Source organism: Manis pentadactyla, chromosome 2 (assembly GCF_030020395.1).
Source record: "Manis pentadactyla isolate mManPen7 chromosome 2, mManPen7.hap1, whole genome shotgun sequence".
Taxonomy (NCBI): domain Eukaryota; kingdom Metazoa; phylum Chordata; class Mammalia; order Pholidota; family Manidae; genus Manis; species Manis pentadactyla.
Window position 1 is genome coordinate 113,934,829 of NC_080020.1, and position 20,864 is coordinate 113,955,692.

Here is a 20,864-nt window from a genome sequence, read left to right on the forward strand (position 1 = left end):
AATGAAAGAGAGCTGATAGGTGATCAGGCAGTGTGAGCATGAAGATAGGGCAATTGGTCAACGGTGACACAGCTGCACTTCCCATTCAGGTAACAGAGACTCACAAATGAGGCTTTCTATCCCCAAACCCCACATTTCAGCTTTTTCTGCCTACCACCTACACCTCAAAGTGTGACCAGAAAAAACTTCAGCCAAGCTGCCATAACATCAGTTCATTGTTACATAGGAGTTTCCTAACCTCCTGAACTTTGAGGACCATACACTATTCAGGGCCATATACCATGTGCCTTGGATGAGTCAGGTACAAAAAATATTTGTTAAATGGTGTTATTGGTTGCTCTCATGTACTGGTGTTAGAGTTTGGTGAACTTCAGACTCCCACTGTATCCCTCAAATAATTTGAAGAGGTTCTCTTGAAGAAATACATCTAGTCACTCAAGTCATTACTTCTGAACTGTGAGAATGTGGATTAGTTATTGCCCCCAGGTTTCTTATCTATAAAATTACTGTAGTAATAGCCCCAATTTCACAGGTTTGTTTTGAGATAAAACAGCTCCTCTCCCCAGTGATTCGGAAATGAGAAGAGAACATGCCCTTCTGGTCATTAGCTGAGAATAGTCTTTGGGAAAGGGGGAGGTCAGGGCATGAACCCTGCAGTGAGGACTTCTGACATGTCCAACATCTGTAACCCATCATACAATCCATCTTCAACCCACTTTGAGGTGCAGGTGGGAGGCAGAAAAAGCTGAAATGTGGGATTTGGGGATAAAAAGCCTCATTTGTGAGTCTCTGTTAAAAGGAAATAATCATTTAACAAAGTACTTCACATAGACTAAGCACTCAAAAATAAAGTGTCTTGTATTCCTTCTGTTTTTTTTTTTTTGTTGTATCTCCAGCATCAAGAATAATTTCTAACCCAGAGTAGGCACTCTTTATCTGTTGAGACAATGAATGAATAGCTCTATTTTATATCAGGTCCTAAAGCATAGGTTTTGTTACTAAGGTCAAACTCTCTGATTTTGAAAAGAGGATGAGAAAAGAAACTTATATAAAACTGTAGAGCAGAAGTTCCTAATGTTTTGGAATCATTGGTTCCTTTGAGAATCCAGTGAAAGCCGCAGACAGTTTGTCCACAAAATTTTAAGATAGTTGCATATGGAGATATTCAAGGATCTGTAAGTCTATCCATGACCCTCCTATTAAGAAGTCCTGCTCAGGAATTTAGGAAAATCAAGAAGGATAAAAGGTGAGATAAGCCTTAGAAGAAGCTCAAGAAAATGGATCCTTCCTTTCCCTCCCCCTCAACAAACATACCTTAAATCAGACTGTTCTAAAACAAGAACCCTAGAGTGGGATTCCAGAGATTTGAGTTGATGGAAATATTGGAGAAGGAATGAAGAACTACAAGTCATTTTTAATAATAAAAAAAAAAGACATAGAAACTCAGATTTTGCTTGACGGGGCTCCAGATGTAGGAAGCTGGCTCATCTTGTGCCCAGACTGTGTTATTAGTATGAGGACCAAAAGTTGATCAGAGGACTGGGGTGCTTGAAGGATTCCAGCCACAGATGAGGTGCTGCTATTTCTTGCACTAACATTTTAAGTGACAGAATCCATGGGTTGAAGATGGATTATATGATGGGTTACAGAGGCTGGACATGTCAGAAGTCCTCACTGCAGGGTTCATGCCCTGACCTCCCCCTTTCCCAAAGACTGTGCTCACCTAATGACCAGAAGAGCATGTTCTCTTCTCATTTCTGAATCACTGGGGAGAGAAGCTGTCAATATCTTGTGTCTACCTTCAGCATTCCAGGCTTGGCAGGGCTCAGATCCCACCTCAGGTGAGTCAGGCTCCTTCAGGGTTTGTTTCATGTTTTCCATGTGGTTTATTGAGGAGATTTTTTTAAATTGATGTTTATAATTTGCTTCTAAAAGTGAACTTGAAACCCTGCCCCTAGTTCCATGAAAAATACACCCAGTTATAATTAATAATCTTACCATGTTTAAAGGTAAGGTTTGCAATTTTTAAAAATTATACATTAACAACTGTTTGGAGGAATAAAAAAAAATCTGAAGACATGGCCTGTGCCTTCAGACTAATAATAAGTAAAAAGATGTTTTTGAAGAGACTGCTGTGTGCCTAGTACTATGAGATACAATGGTGCACAGTGTGGCAGGATTGGACTGGGATCATACAAAGAGATTATGACCCCATAGGTAAATAGACAACAACTGCAAGCATGGTGAGTACTACTATGGAAAAGTTCAGGGTACAGTGGGAGCATATGATATGGGCATGTAACCTAAATGGAGGTGGAACTGGGAAAGGCTTTCTTGAAGAAGTGATATTTAAATTCAAGAAGCTTGAGTTCACTTGAAATAAGGTGATCACACCTGGAGCAATATGTGGCTCTTTGAGTTGGACTACACTAAAGGACTAAACTGTGTGGAAAGGGGAGGAGATATAAAAGCTGGAGGGATCAGGAAGGAAAGTGGGACTTAAGTTTTTCTCTGAAGCAGAATTAAGTGGAGACAAAAGGGTTGAGTTTTCTGGAAATAAAATGACCTAAGACACAGCATAGGAAGAAGTGTAGTGTGTTTGCAGACAAAGCAGAAGCCTGGGCTTACTGGTAGATAGGATTCCAAAGCAACAAAGATGTTGTAAACACAAAGGAGATTCCCAAAAACTCTACAGAAAACTAATACTTAATGGTCTGGCCAATAGGGAGCCACTGAAGGTTGTAAGGGAAAGATATGATGAAAACAAGATTTTAAAAGGAAAGAAGTAGAGATGATTGACAGACAATGAAACTAAACTATAGGAATCTGTCTGAAGCATCCATGTATGAGATGATGAGGATTTAAATTATGGAAATGAAAATACATAAAACTAAGGAAAAAAGGGTTTCATGATCAAATTGATTGTGTAAAAACCAAGCTTATTATGAGACTTCACACACCTTGGCCAATGAGAAGAGTGGACTCAGTTCCAGAGGGTTGGGGAGCTTGACAAATTTAGTTTTGGACATTTTAAGTTTGAAGATTACTATTGTTCATGTATTTGTTACAGTCTTTGCTATTATTCTTTGTTTGGCTTTCTAATGACAGCTTCCCTGAGGCACACTCTAAGTTGTCCAGTAGGGGAAAGGTCTCTTTTGTGTGCTATAAATGAATATAATTCCTCACAAAAGAAAACAAAGTTTTGAGAGAATTGAATATTCTGAGTCTCTTTCAGAGTATAATTGAGTCAATCTGATACTACATGTGAAATAATGAACCTTTGGAGGTTTTTCTGCAGTTTAGTATGCAGCTCGCATTTATTTTAAATTTTAGCAAATTTAATCAATATTTATTGAGCAAATACAAGGTGCATGGATTGGGATTAATTTTGTTTGCCACACGGCAATGCTCTGAATACAAAGGAAACCAATTTTTTCATTTGGTGGTCTAATCACCTTCTAATTTTGTTTTTGTGTTGTCCTTCCATTGAAATATCCTTGTTCTTAGTGAAAGACAAACCTGAACTCAGACCTAGTCTGAATTTGAGGTGTAAATTAGTGAGGTTTGGCCGAGTAATCCATTACTTCTTCTTCTTAAAAGAAAAAATCTCAAATGCAAAACAAGATTCACATTTAAACCAGATTTTTTAACACCAAGATAAGAGGGATCTATTTGAAGGGTTATCGTGAAGTTTTCCTCTCTTAGGACAGCTGTCTTGAGAGTTTATAAATGGATGATTACAGATGTATTGTAATGTAACCATAAAACACAGTTTTCAGCTCACTTGATAGGCATTAGTTTTTCTCTTATCTTCTCACATTTTTATCTGCCTTGGCTTCCTTTAATGACTTGAGTCATTGTAGGTGTGGCTTTGTTTTACTGATTAATGAGTGAACTTATGTTTGCCCATTTACGTCAAGGAAGTAGACACCTTCCACTATGCCAGCCTCACCTGCCGGCTGCAAGCAACTTCCTGTGCTCTACTCATACTTTAAGGCCATATGGGGTCACTCTAGGACAAGTGGAGGACCCAGCACCTCCATGCTACCTAGTTTTACTCCTAATTTCTCAGCAAAGAAGTCTGCAGTGGGAAGTGTAGTTCTTTTATTCTGAAAGCTTTCCTCTTGAGAAATCTTTGAGGAAAGTTTCTGGTGAGGAAATTTATACTCTTTATTGTATACCCTCATACACATGATCATTTCTGCAAATTAGGTCTCTAAAGATCTCTATTAAGTGTTGGCATAGTTACAATTTTCTCTTGCTAGGATAAACATTTAAAACTTCATTAAAAATACATACATATTCAATTGAGGCTCTTCACTAATTCAAATCAAGTCTTCCAAAATTTATAAAAATTAATTAAATTTGTTCTCTTTCTAGAAAGGATATATATAGTATTTTGTGTCTTCTTGTATTAGAAAAACTTTTTTAAAAATAAAACATGATTAAGTGTATAATCAAAAACATTATATAAATAGTAGGCCTGAGGCAAAAAAAATTATCATAATTATTGGACATAGAGAAGTAAATAATAATGGAACTTAGTTCGCTGATTTTACATTTCTGTTTGAGATAACCATTGAAGAATTAAGTTAGAAAAATTGTCTTTCAGTAAATGCTATGTATATTTAAGCAATACTGCAATTCCTGTGAATTGCCACTGGATAAAGATGAAAAATGAAATGGACAAAAGTCCCTGGGAAAAAGTTAACAGACCAAGGATGGGATAGAAAATGGAATGGGGAAGCACTGCCCTGAGAAAGGGAGACATACACAAAGAGAACAAAGAGGAGTTGGACGGGGGAGGTGATCAAAGTAGTACCTTAGAAGTTACTGAACTTATACCATACCCTTCGTCACTTAGGTTGTGAGTTTAGAAAATATTTACCCCTACAGTTTCTATGATTTGAAATAAGCATGCAGTTATTGTTCTCAGTTCTCTAATGGCCTGTGAGCCTAAGCCTTCAGATGCTGTATTATTAATGATCTAGCCATTATGTTTAGGAAATTATTTGATATGCCCAAACACAATGAACAGGATTATATTATCCCTTTGATCAGATTTTAGATCAGCATACTGGATATATCAAGTCTAAGACAAATATATCCAGTAGGCTGATGATTTTCCACTTCTGCCTCAGTTAAACTGTAAGAGAATACAGTTGTTGACATAATGACTGTAACAGGGGTGTCACCCAGTTTGTGCACAAACACACAGACATATACACACACAAACCGAAGATGCCTTTCTTCTAAGGCAAAACTGGTAGCATGTAAGTGCCTGATGTCAAGTTATTTATCCTCCCATCATTTAGGATGTGTTCTCACATTCTGTGCCAAAGACCAGGCTGGATTCCTGGAGAAGCCCCAAGAAATTATGGAGAACAATCACAGAGAAAAAATATTTTTTTTATATTTAGAGACATAGCTCAGGTGTACAGAGACAAGATTAAGGTTTTCTGTTTGAGAAGACAAACTGAAACAACTCTGTGGTTCCAGCAGTATTAATAATATAAAGAGTTAACATTTGTTGATGCTACTGTGTGTGAGGCATTGTGCTTGGCAATTCACAAACCTAATTTTCTGTGAGGTAAATAAAGAATTGAAGTATTTTTAAACTTCAGGTATAGTTTTAAAATTGCTGTTGTCTGTAAAATTGTTTTTGTATTAGAAGTCTTCAATACTGCACTTTCTGTGAAAAGAGGCAGTGTATAAAGTGGAAAGACATGGTTTTCTAGTGCTACAAAACTTAGTGGTTTAAAACAACCATTTTATTAGGGCAGTGATTTTGTGAATGGATTTCAGAAAGAGCTCAACTGTTCAGCTCTTGTTTGGCACCTGTGGTGGACTGAACAGTATCTCCAATGTCCACTTTGAAGTTAGTATGTAGCCTATTGGAAATAGTATATTCACAGATGTAATTAGTTAAGGATCTCAAGATGGAATCATCCTGGATTTACAGTGGGCCCTAAATCCAACGACTGGTGTCCTTAAAGGAAGAGGACACAGGAGATGCACACACACACAGAAGTCCACGTGAAGATGGAGGTCAGCACGGATGGGGGCTATACTGCCACAAGCCAAGGAACACCTGTACCAGAAGTTGGAGGACCCAAGGAGGCATCCTTCTCTAGAGCCTCCCAAGGGACTATGGTCCTCTGACATCGCAATTTCATACTCCTAATTTCAAGAACTGTGAAAGAACAGATTTCTGTCGTATTAAACCACCCAGTTTGTGCATTTTATTATAACAACCCACTAACATAACATTTCTTGTGTGATTGCAGTCAGATCTCAGCTAGGGCTACGATCATCTGAAGGCTCAACTGGGCTAGCCGTCATCACTGAGGCTGAATCAATGACATCACGGTCACATTGGTGCTAGCTGTGGGCTGGTAGATCAACCAGTACCGTCAGCTATGGACCACAGTTAATCTCCATGTGAGTATCTCCATGGGGCCTCCTGGGCTTCCTCCAAGCACAGTGGCTGGCTTCCAGGAGGGAGTGTCTTGAGAGAGAATTTCCTAACAGCAAGGTTTCCCAGAGACCCAAGCAGAAGCTGCAAAGCATTTTGTGATCAAGCCTCAGAAATTCCAGAGCACAACTTCTACTACATTCTGTTCAAGAAAGTCTGTACAGCTGTCCAAATTCAAGGAGGGGAAGTTAGACTCCACCTCTCAATGGAAGGAGTAGAAAAGATTTTTTGCTTGTCTTTAATTGTCCCACAGACTTACATTCAAATCACAACTCTACCATTTGCTAGCTGAGAGCAAGTTACTAAAACTCTCTTAGCCTATTTTCCCATGTAAAAATGGAGATGACAATATCAATGAAAGGAGAGCATTTTGATAATTGAACTGAATTAAATAATGTCATTTCAGTCCTTGAAAATGACATGCCATATGTGTACACACACATAGATCATGTGCATACACATTAATGGTACATACAGAGATCTCTGTGAAGATACTAGCTAGATAGAACTAGAATGCTATTTTCAGAGGTGACATTTCGGGAATTCCTACTTGTGTACTTGTTGGGCTTTCTATGTCTAGAATTCAAATAAGAGCCATGCTTAGCTTTATTACAACATAGAAGTTGGGAGAGATTTGTAGCAAAAGTTTACATTACAGCTGTCAAATACTCTGGAAAATCCCAACACCACTCTGAAAATTCAGCAGCCAGTGCCCCCACCTTGTTTCACCAGAAGGCAAATGGACTGGCAAAATCTTAGATTCTCTTGCCCTTGAGCTAGGGTTAAATATGATGTTTATGGACTATTTTACCACCTCTGATTTCCACAGTCTGCTTCTGATTGTCATAATGAATTCCTACTGCATTTCTGTATCAAGTGTTGCACAATTAAATCTTTCCCTCCAGCTCATTGAACTTTTTCAAGAAGAAAGGGAAGCTTTGTTTCTTAAATTCTGGGCAAATGAGCATTAAAATCATGATAGGATGCAAGGAACCTTGAGTTCATATAGTCTGTTCTGCTAACGCCTACCACTCCATTACCTGGTCTGCCTCAAGCCTCTCCTTCCTTGGCAGCAGGTGAATGGTAACAAACTCAAGCAGCAGTGCTGCATCCCTTCCCACAATAGGCTGTAAGCATCAGTTAGTTTGGGCCTATATCTTTTTCATTACACACTATGTCATAGAAACTGCTTCTGTCAGCTCTCAAGTAAAAACCTGGGTTTTTAGAGTCAGGCATTGTCCAGGGATGCTCTTCAATTCCAGAAGTTTGTTTTATACAATCCAACTTTATTCAAATGGAGGCCACTGGTTATTTAAAAGCCCAGACTCTGATGTCAGACCACTTGGATACCATTGACCAACTCTGTCCTATTACACAGGTTATTAAAACTTTTTGTGCCTCGGTTTTCTCATCTGTAAAATGGGGATAATGCAGATACCTACTTGTCACATTGTTATGAAAACTAAGTGGTTAGTACAGGTAAAGTATTTCAAAGGATACCTGGCACTTAATGCTCAATAAATGTTTTTTACGCAAGATGATGGTAGGTGGTTTACAGATCCATTTTTTAAATAATTTTGTATTTATTTTAATGCATGCCTTGAAAAAACATAACTCCCTTATTAAATCTGTAATTTCAGATTTTATTGCTTAGGCTAAACTAAAGTAGTGAGCCTACAGAAGTACATTATGTAAACTAGCCTAGGTGATATATTAATAAGGCAAAAATTATAAACGTGGGTAGGTGAATGACTGAAATTGGGAAACACTTCCCTAGTTAGAAAAGAACTAGAAATGAACCCAGAATACAGGCCCACTCTTTCTTCTGTGAGTCACTCACAGTGTATGTGCTTAACTTAGACATGTTTTACTGCTTTTTTTGTAGTGGGTCTCTGCATCCAGCCCCATGTACAAATTTTTGCTTCAGCTTTTGGCAGTGAGGCAGTTCCCCTGAATTAGAATATGATTGCTCTAAAAATGCACATATGTGAACTCCAAGTAATATGATCACACGGACAAGGAGCAAGCACACTAGGTTTCTAATTCTAATTTTTTAGCTGTGTAACCTCAGCAAATCACTGACTTTTTCTGGCTTCGTGTTTTCCTTACTGTGAAACAGAGACTTCCAACAGCTCTGCTTCCTTATAGGCTTGTTACATCAATAGCATACAGTATGTGGAACCTCTTGGCAAATACCCATAAGAGCTATACACATAGACATAAATACTAAGCATGTGATTAGGCTGTGAAAAACAGTTGCTAATGGCACTTTTAGGGGAAAATAGGCAACACTCAAAATTCTAAGTGCAGCCTCTACAGCCAGACATTAGGCTCCAATCTTATCTATTCCCCTGTCTGCCTGTGTGAGCAGTGTGCCTCAGTTCCTCATCTGTTAAATGGGGATAATAATGTCCCCGTTGTAGGGATTTTATCAATATTTAATGTGTTAACACATGTAGACTATGTGGGACAATGGCTTATTCTTGGTATATGTTCAGTAAGTTAATTATTAGTATCAAGCTGCTATGTTTACACATTGCTAGTGAGAATTCTGAGCATTTACTTTGGGTAATTTTTGTGATGCACACTCAGGAGTCTTCCTTGCTATGCATTTTCTATTAAAATAGAGCCTCTAAATGAATTGAGGGAAAATATTTTAGGGGACACATTGTGTGTTCTTTCTCATGTATTTAATGTGCATGATTTATCCCAGTGTATATTATTTTTTTAAATGTTTAGAGTTGGTTTTATAATACCCAGTGAGTAAATATTTCCCCAAGGCCAGTAGAATTAGACAATAATGATGAAGCAATGGGGTCTGGAATTGGACTGCCTGGATTTGAATCCCAGTTCTATTACTTCCCAAGTTTTGTGACTACCCTGGAAAAATTACTTAAGCTCCCAAAATATCAGTAACCTCAGGTATAAATTGGAAATAAGTGCTTATCTCATCGGCAGATATACTTATTGAGGGATTTATAGGAGAGAAAAGAATGAGTATTAAGTAAGTGTTTTTTACTATTATTCTTATATCAAATTACACTGCAATCTATAGAGATACCATTCAAGCTGGTCACATGGTAAAACTAGATATAAGTTCAAGTTTGGAAGCAGAAGTATATATTTAAGTAATGACACTATGACCCAGGTTTCTGGCTCCTGGTATCTCCTTACACCTCCACTGATGGGCTGTCTCTATTAGGAAAGCTACTCTATGGGCAGGAAGAAACTTGAATGGACACGGCCCATATATTTCTTTTCCTACTGGAAGATTCTTTTACCTCACTGATTCTAAAAGATGCCAGGGACTCTGTGTCGTCTTCATCTTTACTTGTCAATGGATCATTTTGTTACTTAAAATCTTGTTCAGGTTGCTAGCTTCCAAAGAGGCAGATGTTTGTCTCAGGAATGTTTCTAAAGTTCTCCACCAAAGTGTGCAAAGTATTTGATAGCTCTGGTGCCTGAGTCTTGGATTTGTTCAAACTGGGCATTGAGAGTTACTAAATAGGCAGGCCTAAAACATTCAGGGGGTGATCACTGTAAAAGCCCCAAGAGGCTTTAGGCCATGGGGAGTTTGCCATCTGCCTTCCACTTCAGACTCTCTTCAAATCAATGATTTTAACCAAAAAACACAGTTACGTATCTCACAGCCATGACTTTAAGAGCAGTGCAGAGATTTCAAAGCCTTACTCCTAGACCATCAGTGAGATAAAAATACATTTATTCTAAGTAAGCCATGTGTTTACATCCATGCCTTAAAAGTCAGGGTGGACTGAATCACCCACCTAGGGACTTCCCTGAACTGTGGGCTGGAAGAATTTTAGGGAGTGCACTGACCCTGGTGGAATTTTGTAGAACTAATTAATTGTACGTGTTTCAACATATTTCCCTGTCCATGTACACCATGCATTTGTCCCTTGCCGGGGTAACATGTGCTGCCCTCAAAAAAAGAAAAGGTTCACAAGAACAAATTTCTGCAAGGAGGAATGGGAAAGGGTGTGGCTAATGAAATAGTAGCCACAATAAGGGCTAGCATCATGATAAGCCTTTTACTTTAAGTATCTTATTCAATTATCATATATTATAAAGTAGGTGTTAATCAAAACCTTACAATACATAAAATTATAAACTTCAAAGGATGTCATATTGGTCTTTAGTCCCTCTTTACAAAAATAGAGTTGATGACCAGGGCAGCTAAGGAAATACTTCTGGAATAGTCCAGTCTATTCTTGCCCACTCTGGGCATCTGACTCTTCACTCCCTCAGGGATGTCTGGTCCACACAATCCAAGTATCTCTTTTTCCCCATGAAAAATCCGTCCTGATTAATAATAGGATATCAGCCATTGGCATGAAATCAGGAGGGGCAAAGTACTTGAAAGTTTTGCTATCATCAGTGAGCAGCTTGCAACAGGCTTTAATTACAAGTAAGTTACCAAATCCATGGCACCCAGTTTGCTCAGAAAAAAGAATGTGACAGGACATTCTAGAGAGAGCTGTGATATCCTTAAATGTATGAGCTCTGCAATGGTGTCCTTGTGGTTCAAGCAGAGTCCAGAGGCTTCAGAACCAGACGCAAACTCCTCAGGCTGCCACTGCAGGTCTCTGTCACGGCTGCTTCGACTCCTCCTTCTTTCGGCCTCCCCTACCACACTTAGACTTCCTTTCCTACCATTTTCTTTCAATTTATTTATTTTTAAATTGAGTGCTGAGCAATTTTTAATTAAAGAAGTTGACATATGAATACACCTCTGAATATTTATTAAAAGTAACACACACACATAGGGTGTTGATAAAAATAATAAAATGACCCACTGCTATGACTGAATCCATAGTTTGTAACAAGAACTATGTATTTGTTAAAGGGTATTGAAATAATAGTGATAATCACAATCCTCATAAAATATAAAATGAACACACGTCAAACATTTTGTTGAAACTACTAATAAGGGAATGGGCCATAGTCACAGCCTATTCAAAGAAGAATACAAAGGGCAGACACATGTATAGGCAATTAGAAATGCTGAGTTTTTAAACTCATGCATGACTGGGCAATATCACTGGGGTATTAATCAATTGCACCTTCACTGGACAAAAATCACTTGTATTTCTATAGACCAGAATAATTGTATTACTGCAGTTTCTACAGTTGACAGAGTAGCTATAATAGCTACAGTACTATAACAGCTGTGAGTAGCTCAGGGCAATGAATGTCACAGATAATCTGGGTGGATACATTAGACAGGACATCTGGTGATCCTTTTTCTTTTCTAACTTTTACCATTTTGAGATTTCCAATGATTCCTGATTTATGATAATATGATGCCTGGCATATTGTGTGCTGTATGAGGCTGTATGAACAAAACCAATGCAACAATCAATGCTAACCACTAGGACAAGCTCTTCACTTAAATTACCTTGTAGTTATCACAAAGCTGTGTGAAGTAGGTGTTCACCAAGGCTTTAAAATACATAAATTATAAACTATAAGAGAATGTTCTACCGCTCTTTAGTTCCTTCTCACCAAGGAATGGTTGATGAGCAGGGCAGCTAAAGAAAGAGTCTTGGCATACATTAGACCCTACGGGAGTCTCATGTGGCTCTGACCTTGGGCAGCGGGGCTAGCAGATATGGGATCTTGGTTTCTTCCTCTTTACTTCTTCAATCACTGAAAGGCCTTTCCATTTGATATCAATTCCAGTAATGGCCACACAACGCTGGAGCCCTGTAATCTGACCCTCTCTGTCTAATCTGTGTGTTCTATGTTGTTCTTCTGGCCTCCCTCTGTGTATTCTGACAAGGGAAAGGATTTTCGGTCCCCTTCGATGGGCAGAATCTTGCTGGTTCAGAAAGCTGAAAACAGAAAATTTGTTATATAGAAACTTGTTCTACAAGATGATTCCTGTGGAATATTGTCAATCCCTGAACTCCTGCCCCTAATCTCATTGTAACTCTTAATTTCACACTTTGATAATTTCACAGTGGTATAGAATATATTTCACATGTTCATGCATTCATTCATTAGATAAATATTCATGGACTGCCTCCTCTGTGCCAGACATGGCCCTCAGTCATGCAAACAAACCAGACAAAAGACCCTTGCCCTCTCTCCTTCAGAATTTAAACAGATAATTTTTTTAAAAAACAAGTAGAACCTTTGATATGTTAAGTTGTATGGAGTATATGGAATAAAGACAGCAGGAGAATGGGGTGGGAAGTTCATGAAAATGTGGCAAGAGTTGAAGAAGTAAGAAAAATTTTTAATTGAATGTTATCTTTAATTTAAATTAAATAAAGACGTTAAAGTGAGAGGGTGAGCACAGTGGCTATCCAGAAAGAGGATCAACATTTTGTAAGTGCAAAGGCCCTGAGGTGGTGCATGCCCGAGGTGTTCAAGGAGGCTGGAGTGAAACATGAAAGAAAGTGTATTTCTCCTCTTCTTAAATATGGAAGGCAGCTCATCAAATGGACTTGGTACACCTGTAACCTTTTTGGGAACCTGGCAGGAATACAAATATAGACTGTGAAAGAATGAATGGAACCCAGTGTGCTTTTTCTAGTACCGTTCACAAAATATTAGTATCACAGGCCTGTGGAGTTTACTTTCCCCTCTACAATTCATGAGGAGTTAACAATTTTTTTAATTAAGAAAAAAGCTTTATTGTCTTTTTATTAATTTGTTCCTTTTTATTTTTTAAACAGGTTATTTTAGAGAAAATTAAATCTTCCACTCTCTATTCCTTTATATTTAAGTATCAAAATTAATGTAATGAAAGTGTTAATTGATTTGGAGAATGTGTATGAGCTCTCCAAAACTAGCTCATTAAAAGCTTGATGGGGTACTTTGCCAAGAATAAGAATTTTTACACATGCTTGATTTCAGATAGAGATCAAAGACTGTGTTTTCCCTTAACTTACAAAATCACACGTTTCCCTTTTTTTTTTTCCTCTTTTTCACTTTGCCAATTTTTAGCCCTCCCTGGTTCCATAACATTGTTATTTTAGGACACTGCAGGCCAGATAGGATACTTAAAACTATTAGCATTTTATGTTTGCTGTTTATATTGCCACTAATGGCTCGCAAAGTGCTTTTTGTATCTTCTCTGTTTATTCCTCAGTAAGCCATGTGTGCTATGTTATTTTTTTCAAGGAGATGGAAACACTTCAGAAATCAAAATATTAACAGAAGGGGACAGAGCCAGAATGTCTCCCTTGGGCTTGTCACCTAATTCATCAGTGCTCTTGTCCTCTCTCTCCTGTTGCTTCTCTTTCTCTTTTTAATCTCCCTTTCTCCATTTTCCATCCATATCAAAAAGATGTGTGTATGTGTGTGTGACATTGAACTATCTCATCATCATCATCATCTAATTTTCCAGTTCAGAGCATGGAGTGGCTTTCATTATTGAATGTGTTTTCAATCAGAGATAAGTGGGAGGATGAAGCACTTTTGACTTTGTTTCTCACTATCTCACAGATACTAGCTCTGGTGGCCTCATGTCACTGATCCTGCTCCACTCGTAGGTTTTTGCTAGAATAGACTTTCAGTCATCACATTGCATCTTCCAAAATCACATAGTATTGGTTTCTCTTTTACCTGTATCCATTCTGCCCAACTCACTCAAATTTGGCAAGCTTTGCAAAATTTCAAAATGTATCTTTAAATACATTTGCTTCACAAAATACAGCTTATTATTGTTGCTTTCCTCCTTTTTTCACCAATGTGCTTATTTTCAGTTCTTAGATTGCTCTCATTTTTCCCAGCCCCCAGAAGTCGTATACTAAGATAAACTTAGATTGGACAGGGCCAGGGCAGAAGAAATAAAATCCAGACTTGTACATTTCTGAGATTTTTCATATTAAGTTTACCTGCATAGCTTGCCAGCAGTTTGGAAAACAGTTTATGGTTTTTAGTATCTAGAACCTTTGGTCAAATACTGGATCTAACATTTGCCAGCTCTGCAGGCCTTTTGCAAATTAATTAACCTCTATAGGGCTTGCTTTTCCTTTTATAAATACGGTTGATATTTACTACTTAACTTCAGAAGTTCATAAAAGAATTAAAATAAAGATACAAGTTCTTATAATTATTACCTCATTTAATTCTCTTAACATCCCTATGAGACCATTTTTGTCCCAATTTTACATATAAGACAACTGAGTACTGACCTTAGTCACTGACCTCAATGAATGAACTAGCGTTCATTCATTCATTCATTCCTTTATTCCCTCATTCACAGAATATGTATGGAGGACAGCTAGGGGCCTTCCTGAAGATTTCCGTTCTAGTGGAGAGATGATAATGAAATACACCAAGTATACAAATGAGAACTTTAGAAGTAGTAATAGCAATGAGGAGACAAAATAAGGTAGCAAAGAGAGCTATGGAAAAGGAGAGAGGTGTGTTCAGAAAGGTCTCTGAGGAAGTGACATTTGAGCTGAGATAGAATGAAGAAGAGCTACAGAACAGCAGAACCAACAGAGGGAACCTGAAAAGCAAAGTCAAGGGCACAGGCGGCGGTATGTTCCCAGATGCGCATCTAGAAGTTGATAGGCCTAATGCCTGAAAACGGAGCTTGCCCCTCTAAGCTAATCTCTGGAAGCTGTAGGGTTAATCACGGAATTTCTGAGTCAAAGGCACTCAGCAGTCTTCCAGGATTATATCTCTGGCCATCAACTCTGATTTGTGTAGGTTTAATAAAATGTGTTCCTTACGTCTGTCAGCCTGTGATTCCAAGATGATGAGAGGGCAAGGGGCATCCTAAAGGGGAACGTGCCTGTCTTGTCTCTTGCCCTGTGCCACTTCAAAGGAAGCTCCTACTCCGTAAGCGTCACTGAAGTAGGAAAAACAGAAACAGTCTTTTACGAACAGAGCAATCCAAGGCATTCTTTGGCTGCAGAGGCACCACACAGTTTAATTTGCTCCACTCTTTTTGACTTGGGATTGACTGGCCTCACAAAAAGCCAGAGCAAAGCTACACGGAACGGATGTCTGTGAGACAGATGTATCTTGATCTTTGCTAGTCATCTGCTGATGCATTTCACATCCTCTTAGGACTCTGATTGTATCATTCCAACATAGAAAATATTTTGAAAACTGGTTAGAATTTGGGAGGAGCTTTTGTTGAGATTTGTGACCAAGGCTCAAGCCAGTTAATTAGTAATCCACTCCAGTTAATCTGTCATTTGTATGTTGTGGTGTGACACAAGGGGTATTTTCTCAGATGGGAAAGGAATTATTCACCTTTGGGTATAGAAAGTGAGGAGAACTAGAAGCCCCAGTAAGACATTGCACAGAGCAATAATATAAAATCATAGTACTTTCAATACGGCTGCAGGGCTTTCCAGCATAGACCTCTACAGCATTCGAACAGGTTCCCAAGGGAAAAGATATCTAGTAAGTATGTACAAGAAGCACCTGAGAATCACTGGCCTGTGAAGATGCGGAAGTCTGAGATGTCAATTGTATGCCACCTTATACTAGGTGTATTTGTTTCCTAGAGCTGCCATATAAACCAACAAACACTGGGTGGCTTAAAATAACAGAAATTTAGTATCCAGAGGCTTGACTTCTGACATGAAGGTGCTGTTAGGGCCGTGCTTCCTCTAAAGGCTCCAGGGACACTCCTTCCTTGACTCTTCTAGCTTCTGGCATCATTAACGATGCTTGATGTCCCTTGGTTTGTAGACACATCACTCCACCTCATGGTCATCTTCTCCCTCTGTGTCTTCACACAGTCTTCTCTCTGCACATGTCTCTCTCTGTGCCAAAATGTCCTCTTTGTATCCTGGGTTAGGACCCACTCTAAGGACCTCGTTTGAACTTGTTACCTCTATAAAGACCTTTTCCTCAGTAAGGTCACATTCTGATGTAATGAGGATTACAACTTTAACACATCTTCTTGGGGAGACACAAGTCAACTCATAACACTGTCATACTGCAAATTGTTGGCACTGGCAGCTTTTTAACCTGGGTCACACAACCAGAAGGGGAAACTGAAGAGGACTGTCAGATTTAGCAAATAAAAATATGGAATTCCCATTTAATGTTTTGGATTGCAGATCAAGGATGCACAATTTTTTCATATATGTAAGTCCCAAATAGTTTATATGGCATTCTTATGTTTTAAAAAATTATTGGTTATTTATATGAAACTCAAATTTAACTGGGTGTCCTATATTTTATCTGGCAACCCTAAAACAGGTCTTTGTGAGCCTTATTCTGATAGCTTCTAGGTTTGTTCCATCCCATCAAGATACCAGAAGCACTGGCTATACTGCAAAGAACCTACACTAGGAGTTCTGAGCTTTGGAGTCCAGCACCCAGTGTATGTAGGTATTTGATTTGACCAAAGTACTTCCCATCTCTAAGAGGCAGTTTCTTCTTCAATTAGAGATAAGAATGTCTTACCCACTTACCTTAAATTATTGCTGTGATGCTCTCACAAGATAAATGAAATGAAAATGAATCCAAAATATTCAAGTGCTATCACAGTAGAAAGTTGATCTTTGCTTCAATTTTAGAAACTTGGTGTTCTGCCGTATTCCTTGCTCTGAGAGCCATTCAGATCAGCAGATAGAGTGTGGATGCCTCCAACCCTTCACTCTAGTCAATTAATGGCCTCCTTTGAGGATTATTGCTGTGGCTTTAGTGCTTGACAGTACAGAGCAAAAGCACCGGAATAAGAAGTATTGGCCATAAAAGTGACCCCCTGAGTTGATGACCAGGACATTTTGCTTTCAGACCTCTGCCCTGAAACATAAAACTGTTTTTCTACCAACACTTTAATACATGTCTTGCTTCAGAGATGGAATTAGTGTTTGTGTACACGTAGGCAAGAAAAAGGGGATAAAAAAAGGGACGCTGAAATGCGGAGTATTGAGATCAGAGCCTTTCATGAACAATGTGCAACCTATTCTGGAGAGAATTTTCAAATAAGAACTGGAATAATTACCCATACTTGCTAAATAAACACTCAGTGTGGTTGCTCCAAAATGAATATCTGTCATTTCTATTTTGACTCTAAGGGCCCATAATTAAGTAGGCTTGGCAGCAGTTTTACATCCACACACCTAAGGAGGAAAATTATATGTTTTATCCAGGAAGGAGATTGTATTTTAAATTTCACCTCTAAGGGGTTTTTACAGAAGGTGAAAGTTTTCACTTGTTTGAAGAAAAGTGCTTTTATTAGAGTTTCCCAAAAAAATCATAAAGTGAAAATGAATTTCAGTAGATTGCAGTAACTTACATAGCATTTCAAGATGTTTACCATTTTAGTAATTTTCCTCAAATGTGCTATATAATCAGTACCTAAGTGTACTATAGGTACATCACTGTAGAGTCATTGCTTCAATTGGAGATTAAGTGGGTTACTATCAAATGTTAAATCAAATCAATTGATTGTTTTGTATCTATGAAGCATTTTCTTTCACAACTATCTTCTGCTTCCTGTGAGACCACCATATACTATGAAGAAAGTGCATCGTCAAACTGCTAGCTGTAGACTGTGCACAGAACAAATCCTGTGAAGTGAATTGTCAAGGAGAAAGTACTAAAATATTTATGTCACCCAGAAGAGCTGGCACTTTTTGTTTAAATAGGAACATTTATTTCTAAGTAAGATTTTCCTTGTTAATCTTGTGTTTAATTTAGAACATGGCCTCAATCATTAGAACTTTTTAATAGTTGGTGACTTTCTAATAACCCATGGCTGGTTTTTCCCCTAAGGTACACATCACTGGAGAAGAGCACAGCTTAGGAGAAGGGGAGTCAGTCTGTCTGTGTGTCTTGCTGAAAGGAATTGGGAGTGGAACATAACAGGCCTGTCCACTTCGGGCTGTCCCGCCATGGGCATTGAGCTTGCAGAAGAGAGAATGATTAGCGGGACGAGATGACATCTGCCACTGGGACCCACCATGGGAACACACCCACTGACAGGCCTGACAAACGGCCAGCATCTGAGAAGACCAGGTAGCTTTCCCATGTGCCACAGGTTCCTAGACTCTGAGCAGAGGGGCTGAAGATTATCCTGAGTTGTCCCTCAGAGGGATCTCAATCTGGATAGCCCTCAATTTGGGAGTATCTAGAGATCTTTAAGGTTTTGAAAGCCTTTTTTCTTTAGGTGTGTAAGTCTTTTGGTGGAGGACTGTCTGTAGGGCTTTAACAGGACTAGGCTTTAGTGCCAAGCAGAGATTGGTTACTACCAGGGGGTCACATCGCCTTCCTAGAAGTGCATCCTTACTATCTATTTTCACTTTGCCGTACCGCTTATTAACTATCTCCTACCTTTGTAAAACAGAAATAAAAAACCTAAACTTCACAAAGCCCTTTCACACTAGTTTGCTCAAATCTCTTACCTCATTTATAACTGAGGGATACACGTCTCAAAGGGGTAGAGCGAGTTTCCCAAAGCCACACCATGAGCACATCTTCACCCCTAAACAACCACATGCCCTTAGTGGTTCCCTGGAAGGTATTTAACAGAGCATACTACGGCCCTGGCAATACAGTAGTGAGACAAGGACCACGGGCTTAGACAGAATAGGGTGAGGGCCTCCAGAAAAAACAAGGCAGGATATTTACAGTCAGAGCAATGTAACTACATGCAAAGAAACCCCCTACCAAAACTCTGTGTTAATCATTAAGCTCTAAAGTCATTCTTCAGTGAGATCAGTTAATATTCCCCAGATAAAGAAGAGTAGCGCATGTTTTTATTATGCTAATCATTTGTAATCATGTGTAAGATTCACTTTAGCAGGCTAAAAAGCCCAGGCCTATCTCTGTGTTCATCTCTGTTGTACTGCAAGCAGGATTTTTATCTTCTGTAAATCAGTAATGAGGGTAGAAATCACTCCTTCAGACATGATGAGGTGATTTGCAAAGTGGGCAACTAATTTAGCATTCAGACCCAGCCATAAACAACATGGTAAATGACAGGAAGGATTCCACCTTAAAGATAAGACTGCATTTTAACACCCATGGAGTTTAAGAAGTAAGATTCTTAACTTTCTCTTTAGCAAACAGACAATACCTCAGCCCACCTTGGGGGCTAGGCACATGGCCTTTTAATATGCTCCCAGAACAAGACTCCGGTTTCCCAGGGAGAAATCAAAGCAGGAAATTCCTTATGTTAATTCTAAACACTCAGGGACCACTTAACAAGTCCACACCCCTAAGCCTTTTTTCAAGTTCCCCAAAATCCTCAACTGCCTATAAAACCCCCTAGACAATGCACCACTACGGACTCTCTTGTCCCCTCCTGGCATGAGCCAGGAGCTCTGTCTGTCCTCTCACTGTATCTCTCAATAAAAGTCTCCCTGGCTCTCCTACCTTGACTGTTTGCTAAGTTCATTCTTCAACTCCACAAACAAGAACCCCGACATCTGTAGGTACTGGGATCAGTTGGTGATCCCTCAAGAAATAAGACATGCATGGTCTCTACCTACCACAGGCTACAGTCTGCTGGGAGACAGTAAAGTGAGTGTGACAGCCCTCTATGACAAGTGCTTTCGTAAGTAAGGCCTAGGTACTCCCGGGAGGCTGTCAAAGGCTGCACATCATCACCCCCTCACGTGACATTTATGGAGCCCTTACTACATGACACGTGCTGTGTCACTGCTTTGCAAATACCATATTTCTTAATACTCAGCCTGGCTTAAGCAATTAGTAGATAAGAAAAGTGAGACACAGAGAGGTTGACTAATCTATCCAAGGCACAAAGAAACATGAGCCCCAGTTCAACCAGGCAGTCTGATTCACGTCCACAAGTGTAGACTTCCACCTAGATCAATTATAACCTTTCCAAAGAAAAGATTAGGATATTTTGGTTTGTAAAGTAACCTTGAGTTTTGTCCTGTGAGATAGAAAGGGTTAGATTAATGATTATCTTGAAATAAAATCTATTACAATGGCACAGAAATAGATCCCACAAGATATTTAAGTAAGTTAAGTTCCTATGGCCAGGGCAGAGAAATTATTTCAATGTTCCAACTGACCCACAGTTGAATCAAAGGATTTGGCTGTTGTGTTCATCTCTGTTGTATTGCAAGCAGGATTTTTATCTTCAGTAAATCAGTTAAGGAGGGTAGAAATCCCTGGATGGTATCAGGATGACTACAGAGTACTTAATAGATGCAGCCTTCAGGTGCTGTTACCAGAAAAACACCTAAGCTTCAAGCCCCAGAAGCCTGGTCCAGGTCTGGAACAGCAGACAAAGCGATATATTTCCTCATTTCTTTCCAGACTCTCCTAAGTTTCATTTTTGGGTCTTGTTTTTTTTTTGAAACTTCCATCCAGGCACATTTAACAGACTTCCCATTCCCAATGGATATATCAGATAAAGCCATTAATTCTTTAATTCGGTAGATTGTATTTTTTATTTCTGGACACTAAT

The 20,864-nt window shown here is 38.9% G+C and overlaps 1 long non-coding RNA gene across 2 annotated transcripts in view; it reads left to right on the plus strand.

The window, feature by feature from the left end:
• LOC118912141 (uncharacterized) overlaps positions 1-19,054 on the plus strand; it is a 129,523-nt gene extending 110,469 nt beyond the window's left edge. Inside the window, exons 1-3 of one of the 2 annotated variants that reach the window (XR_005024709.2) lie at positions 5,284-6,441; positions 16,676-16,803; positions 18,200-19,054. This is a non-coding gene — a long non-coding RNA (uncharacterized LOC118912141). Of the gene's footprint in view, positions 1-5,283; positions 6,442-16,675; positions 16,804-18,199 lie in introns of those variants that run through there. The other variant, XR_008995260.1, reaches the window with a different exon arrangement.
• Positions 19,055-20,864: the final 1,810 nt, after the last annotated feature.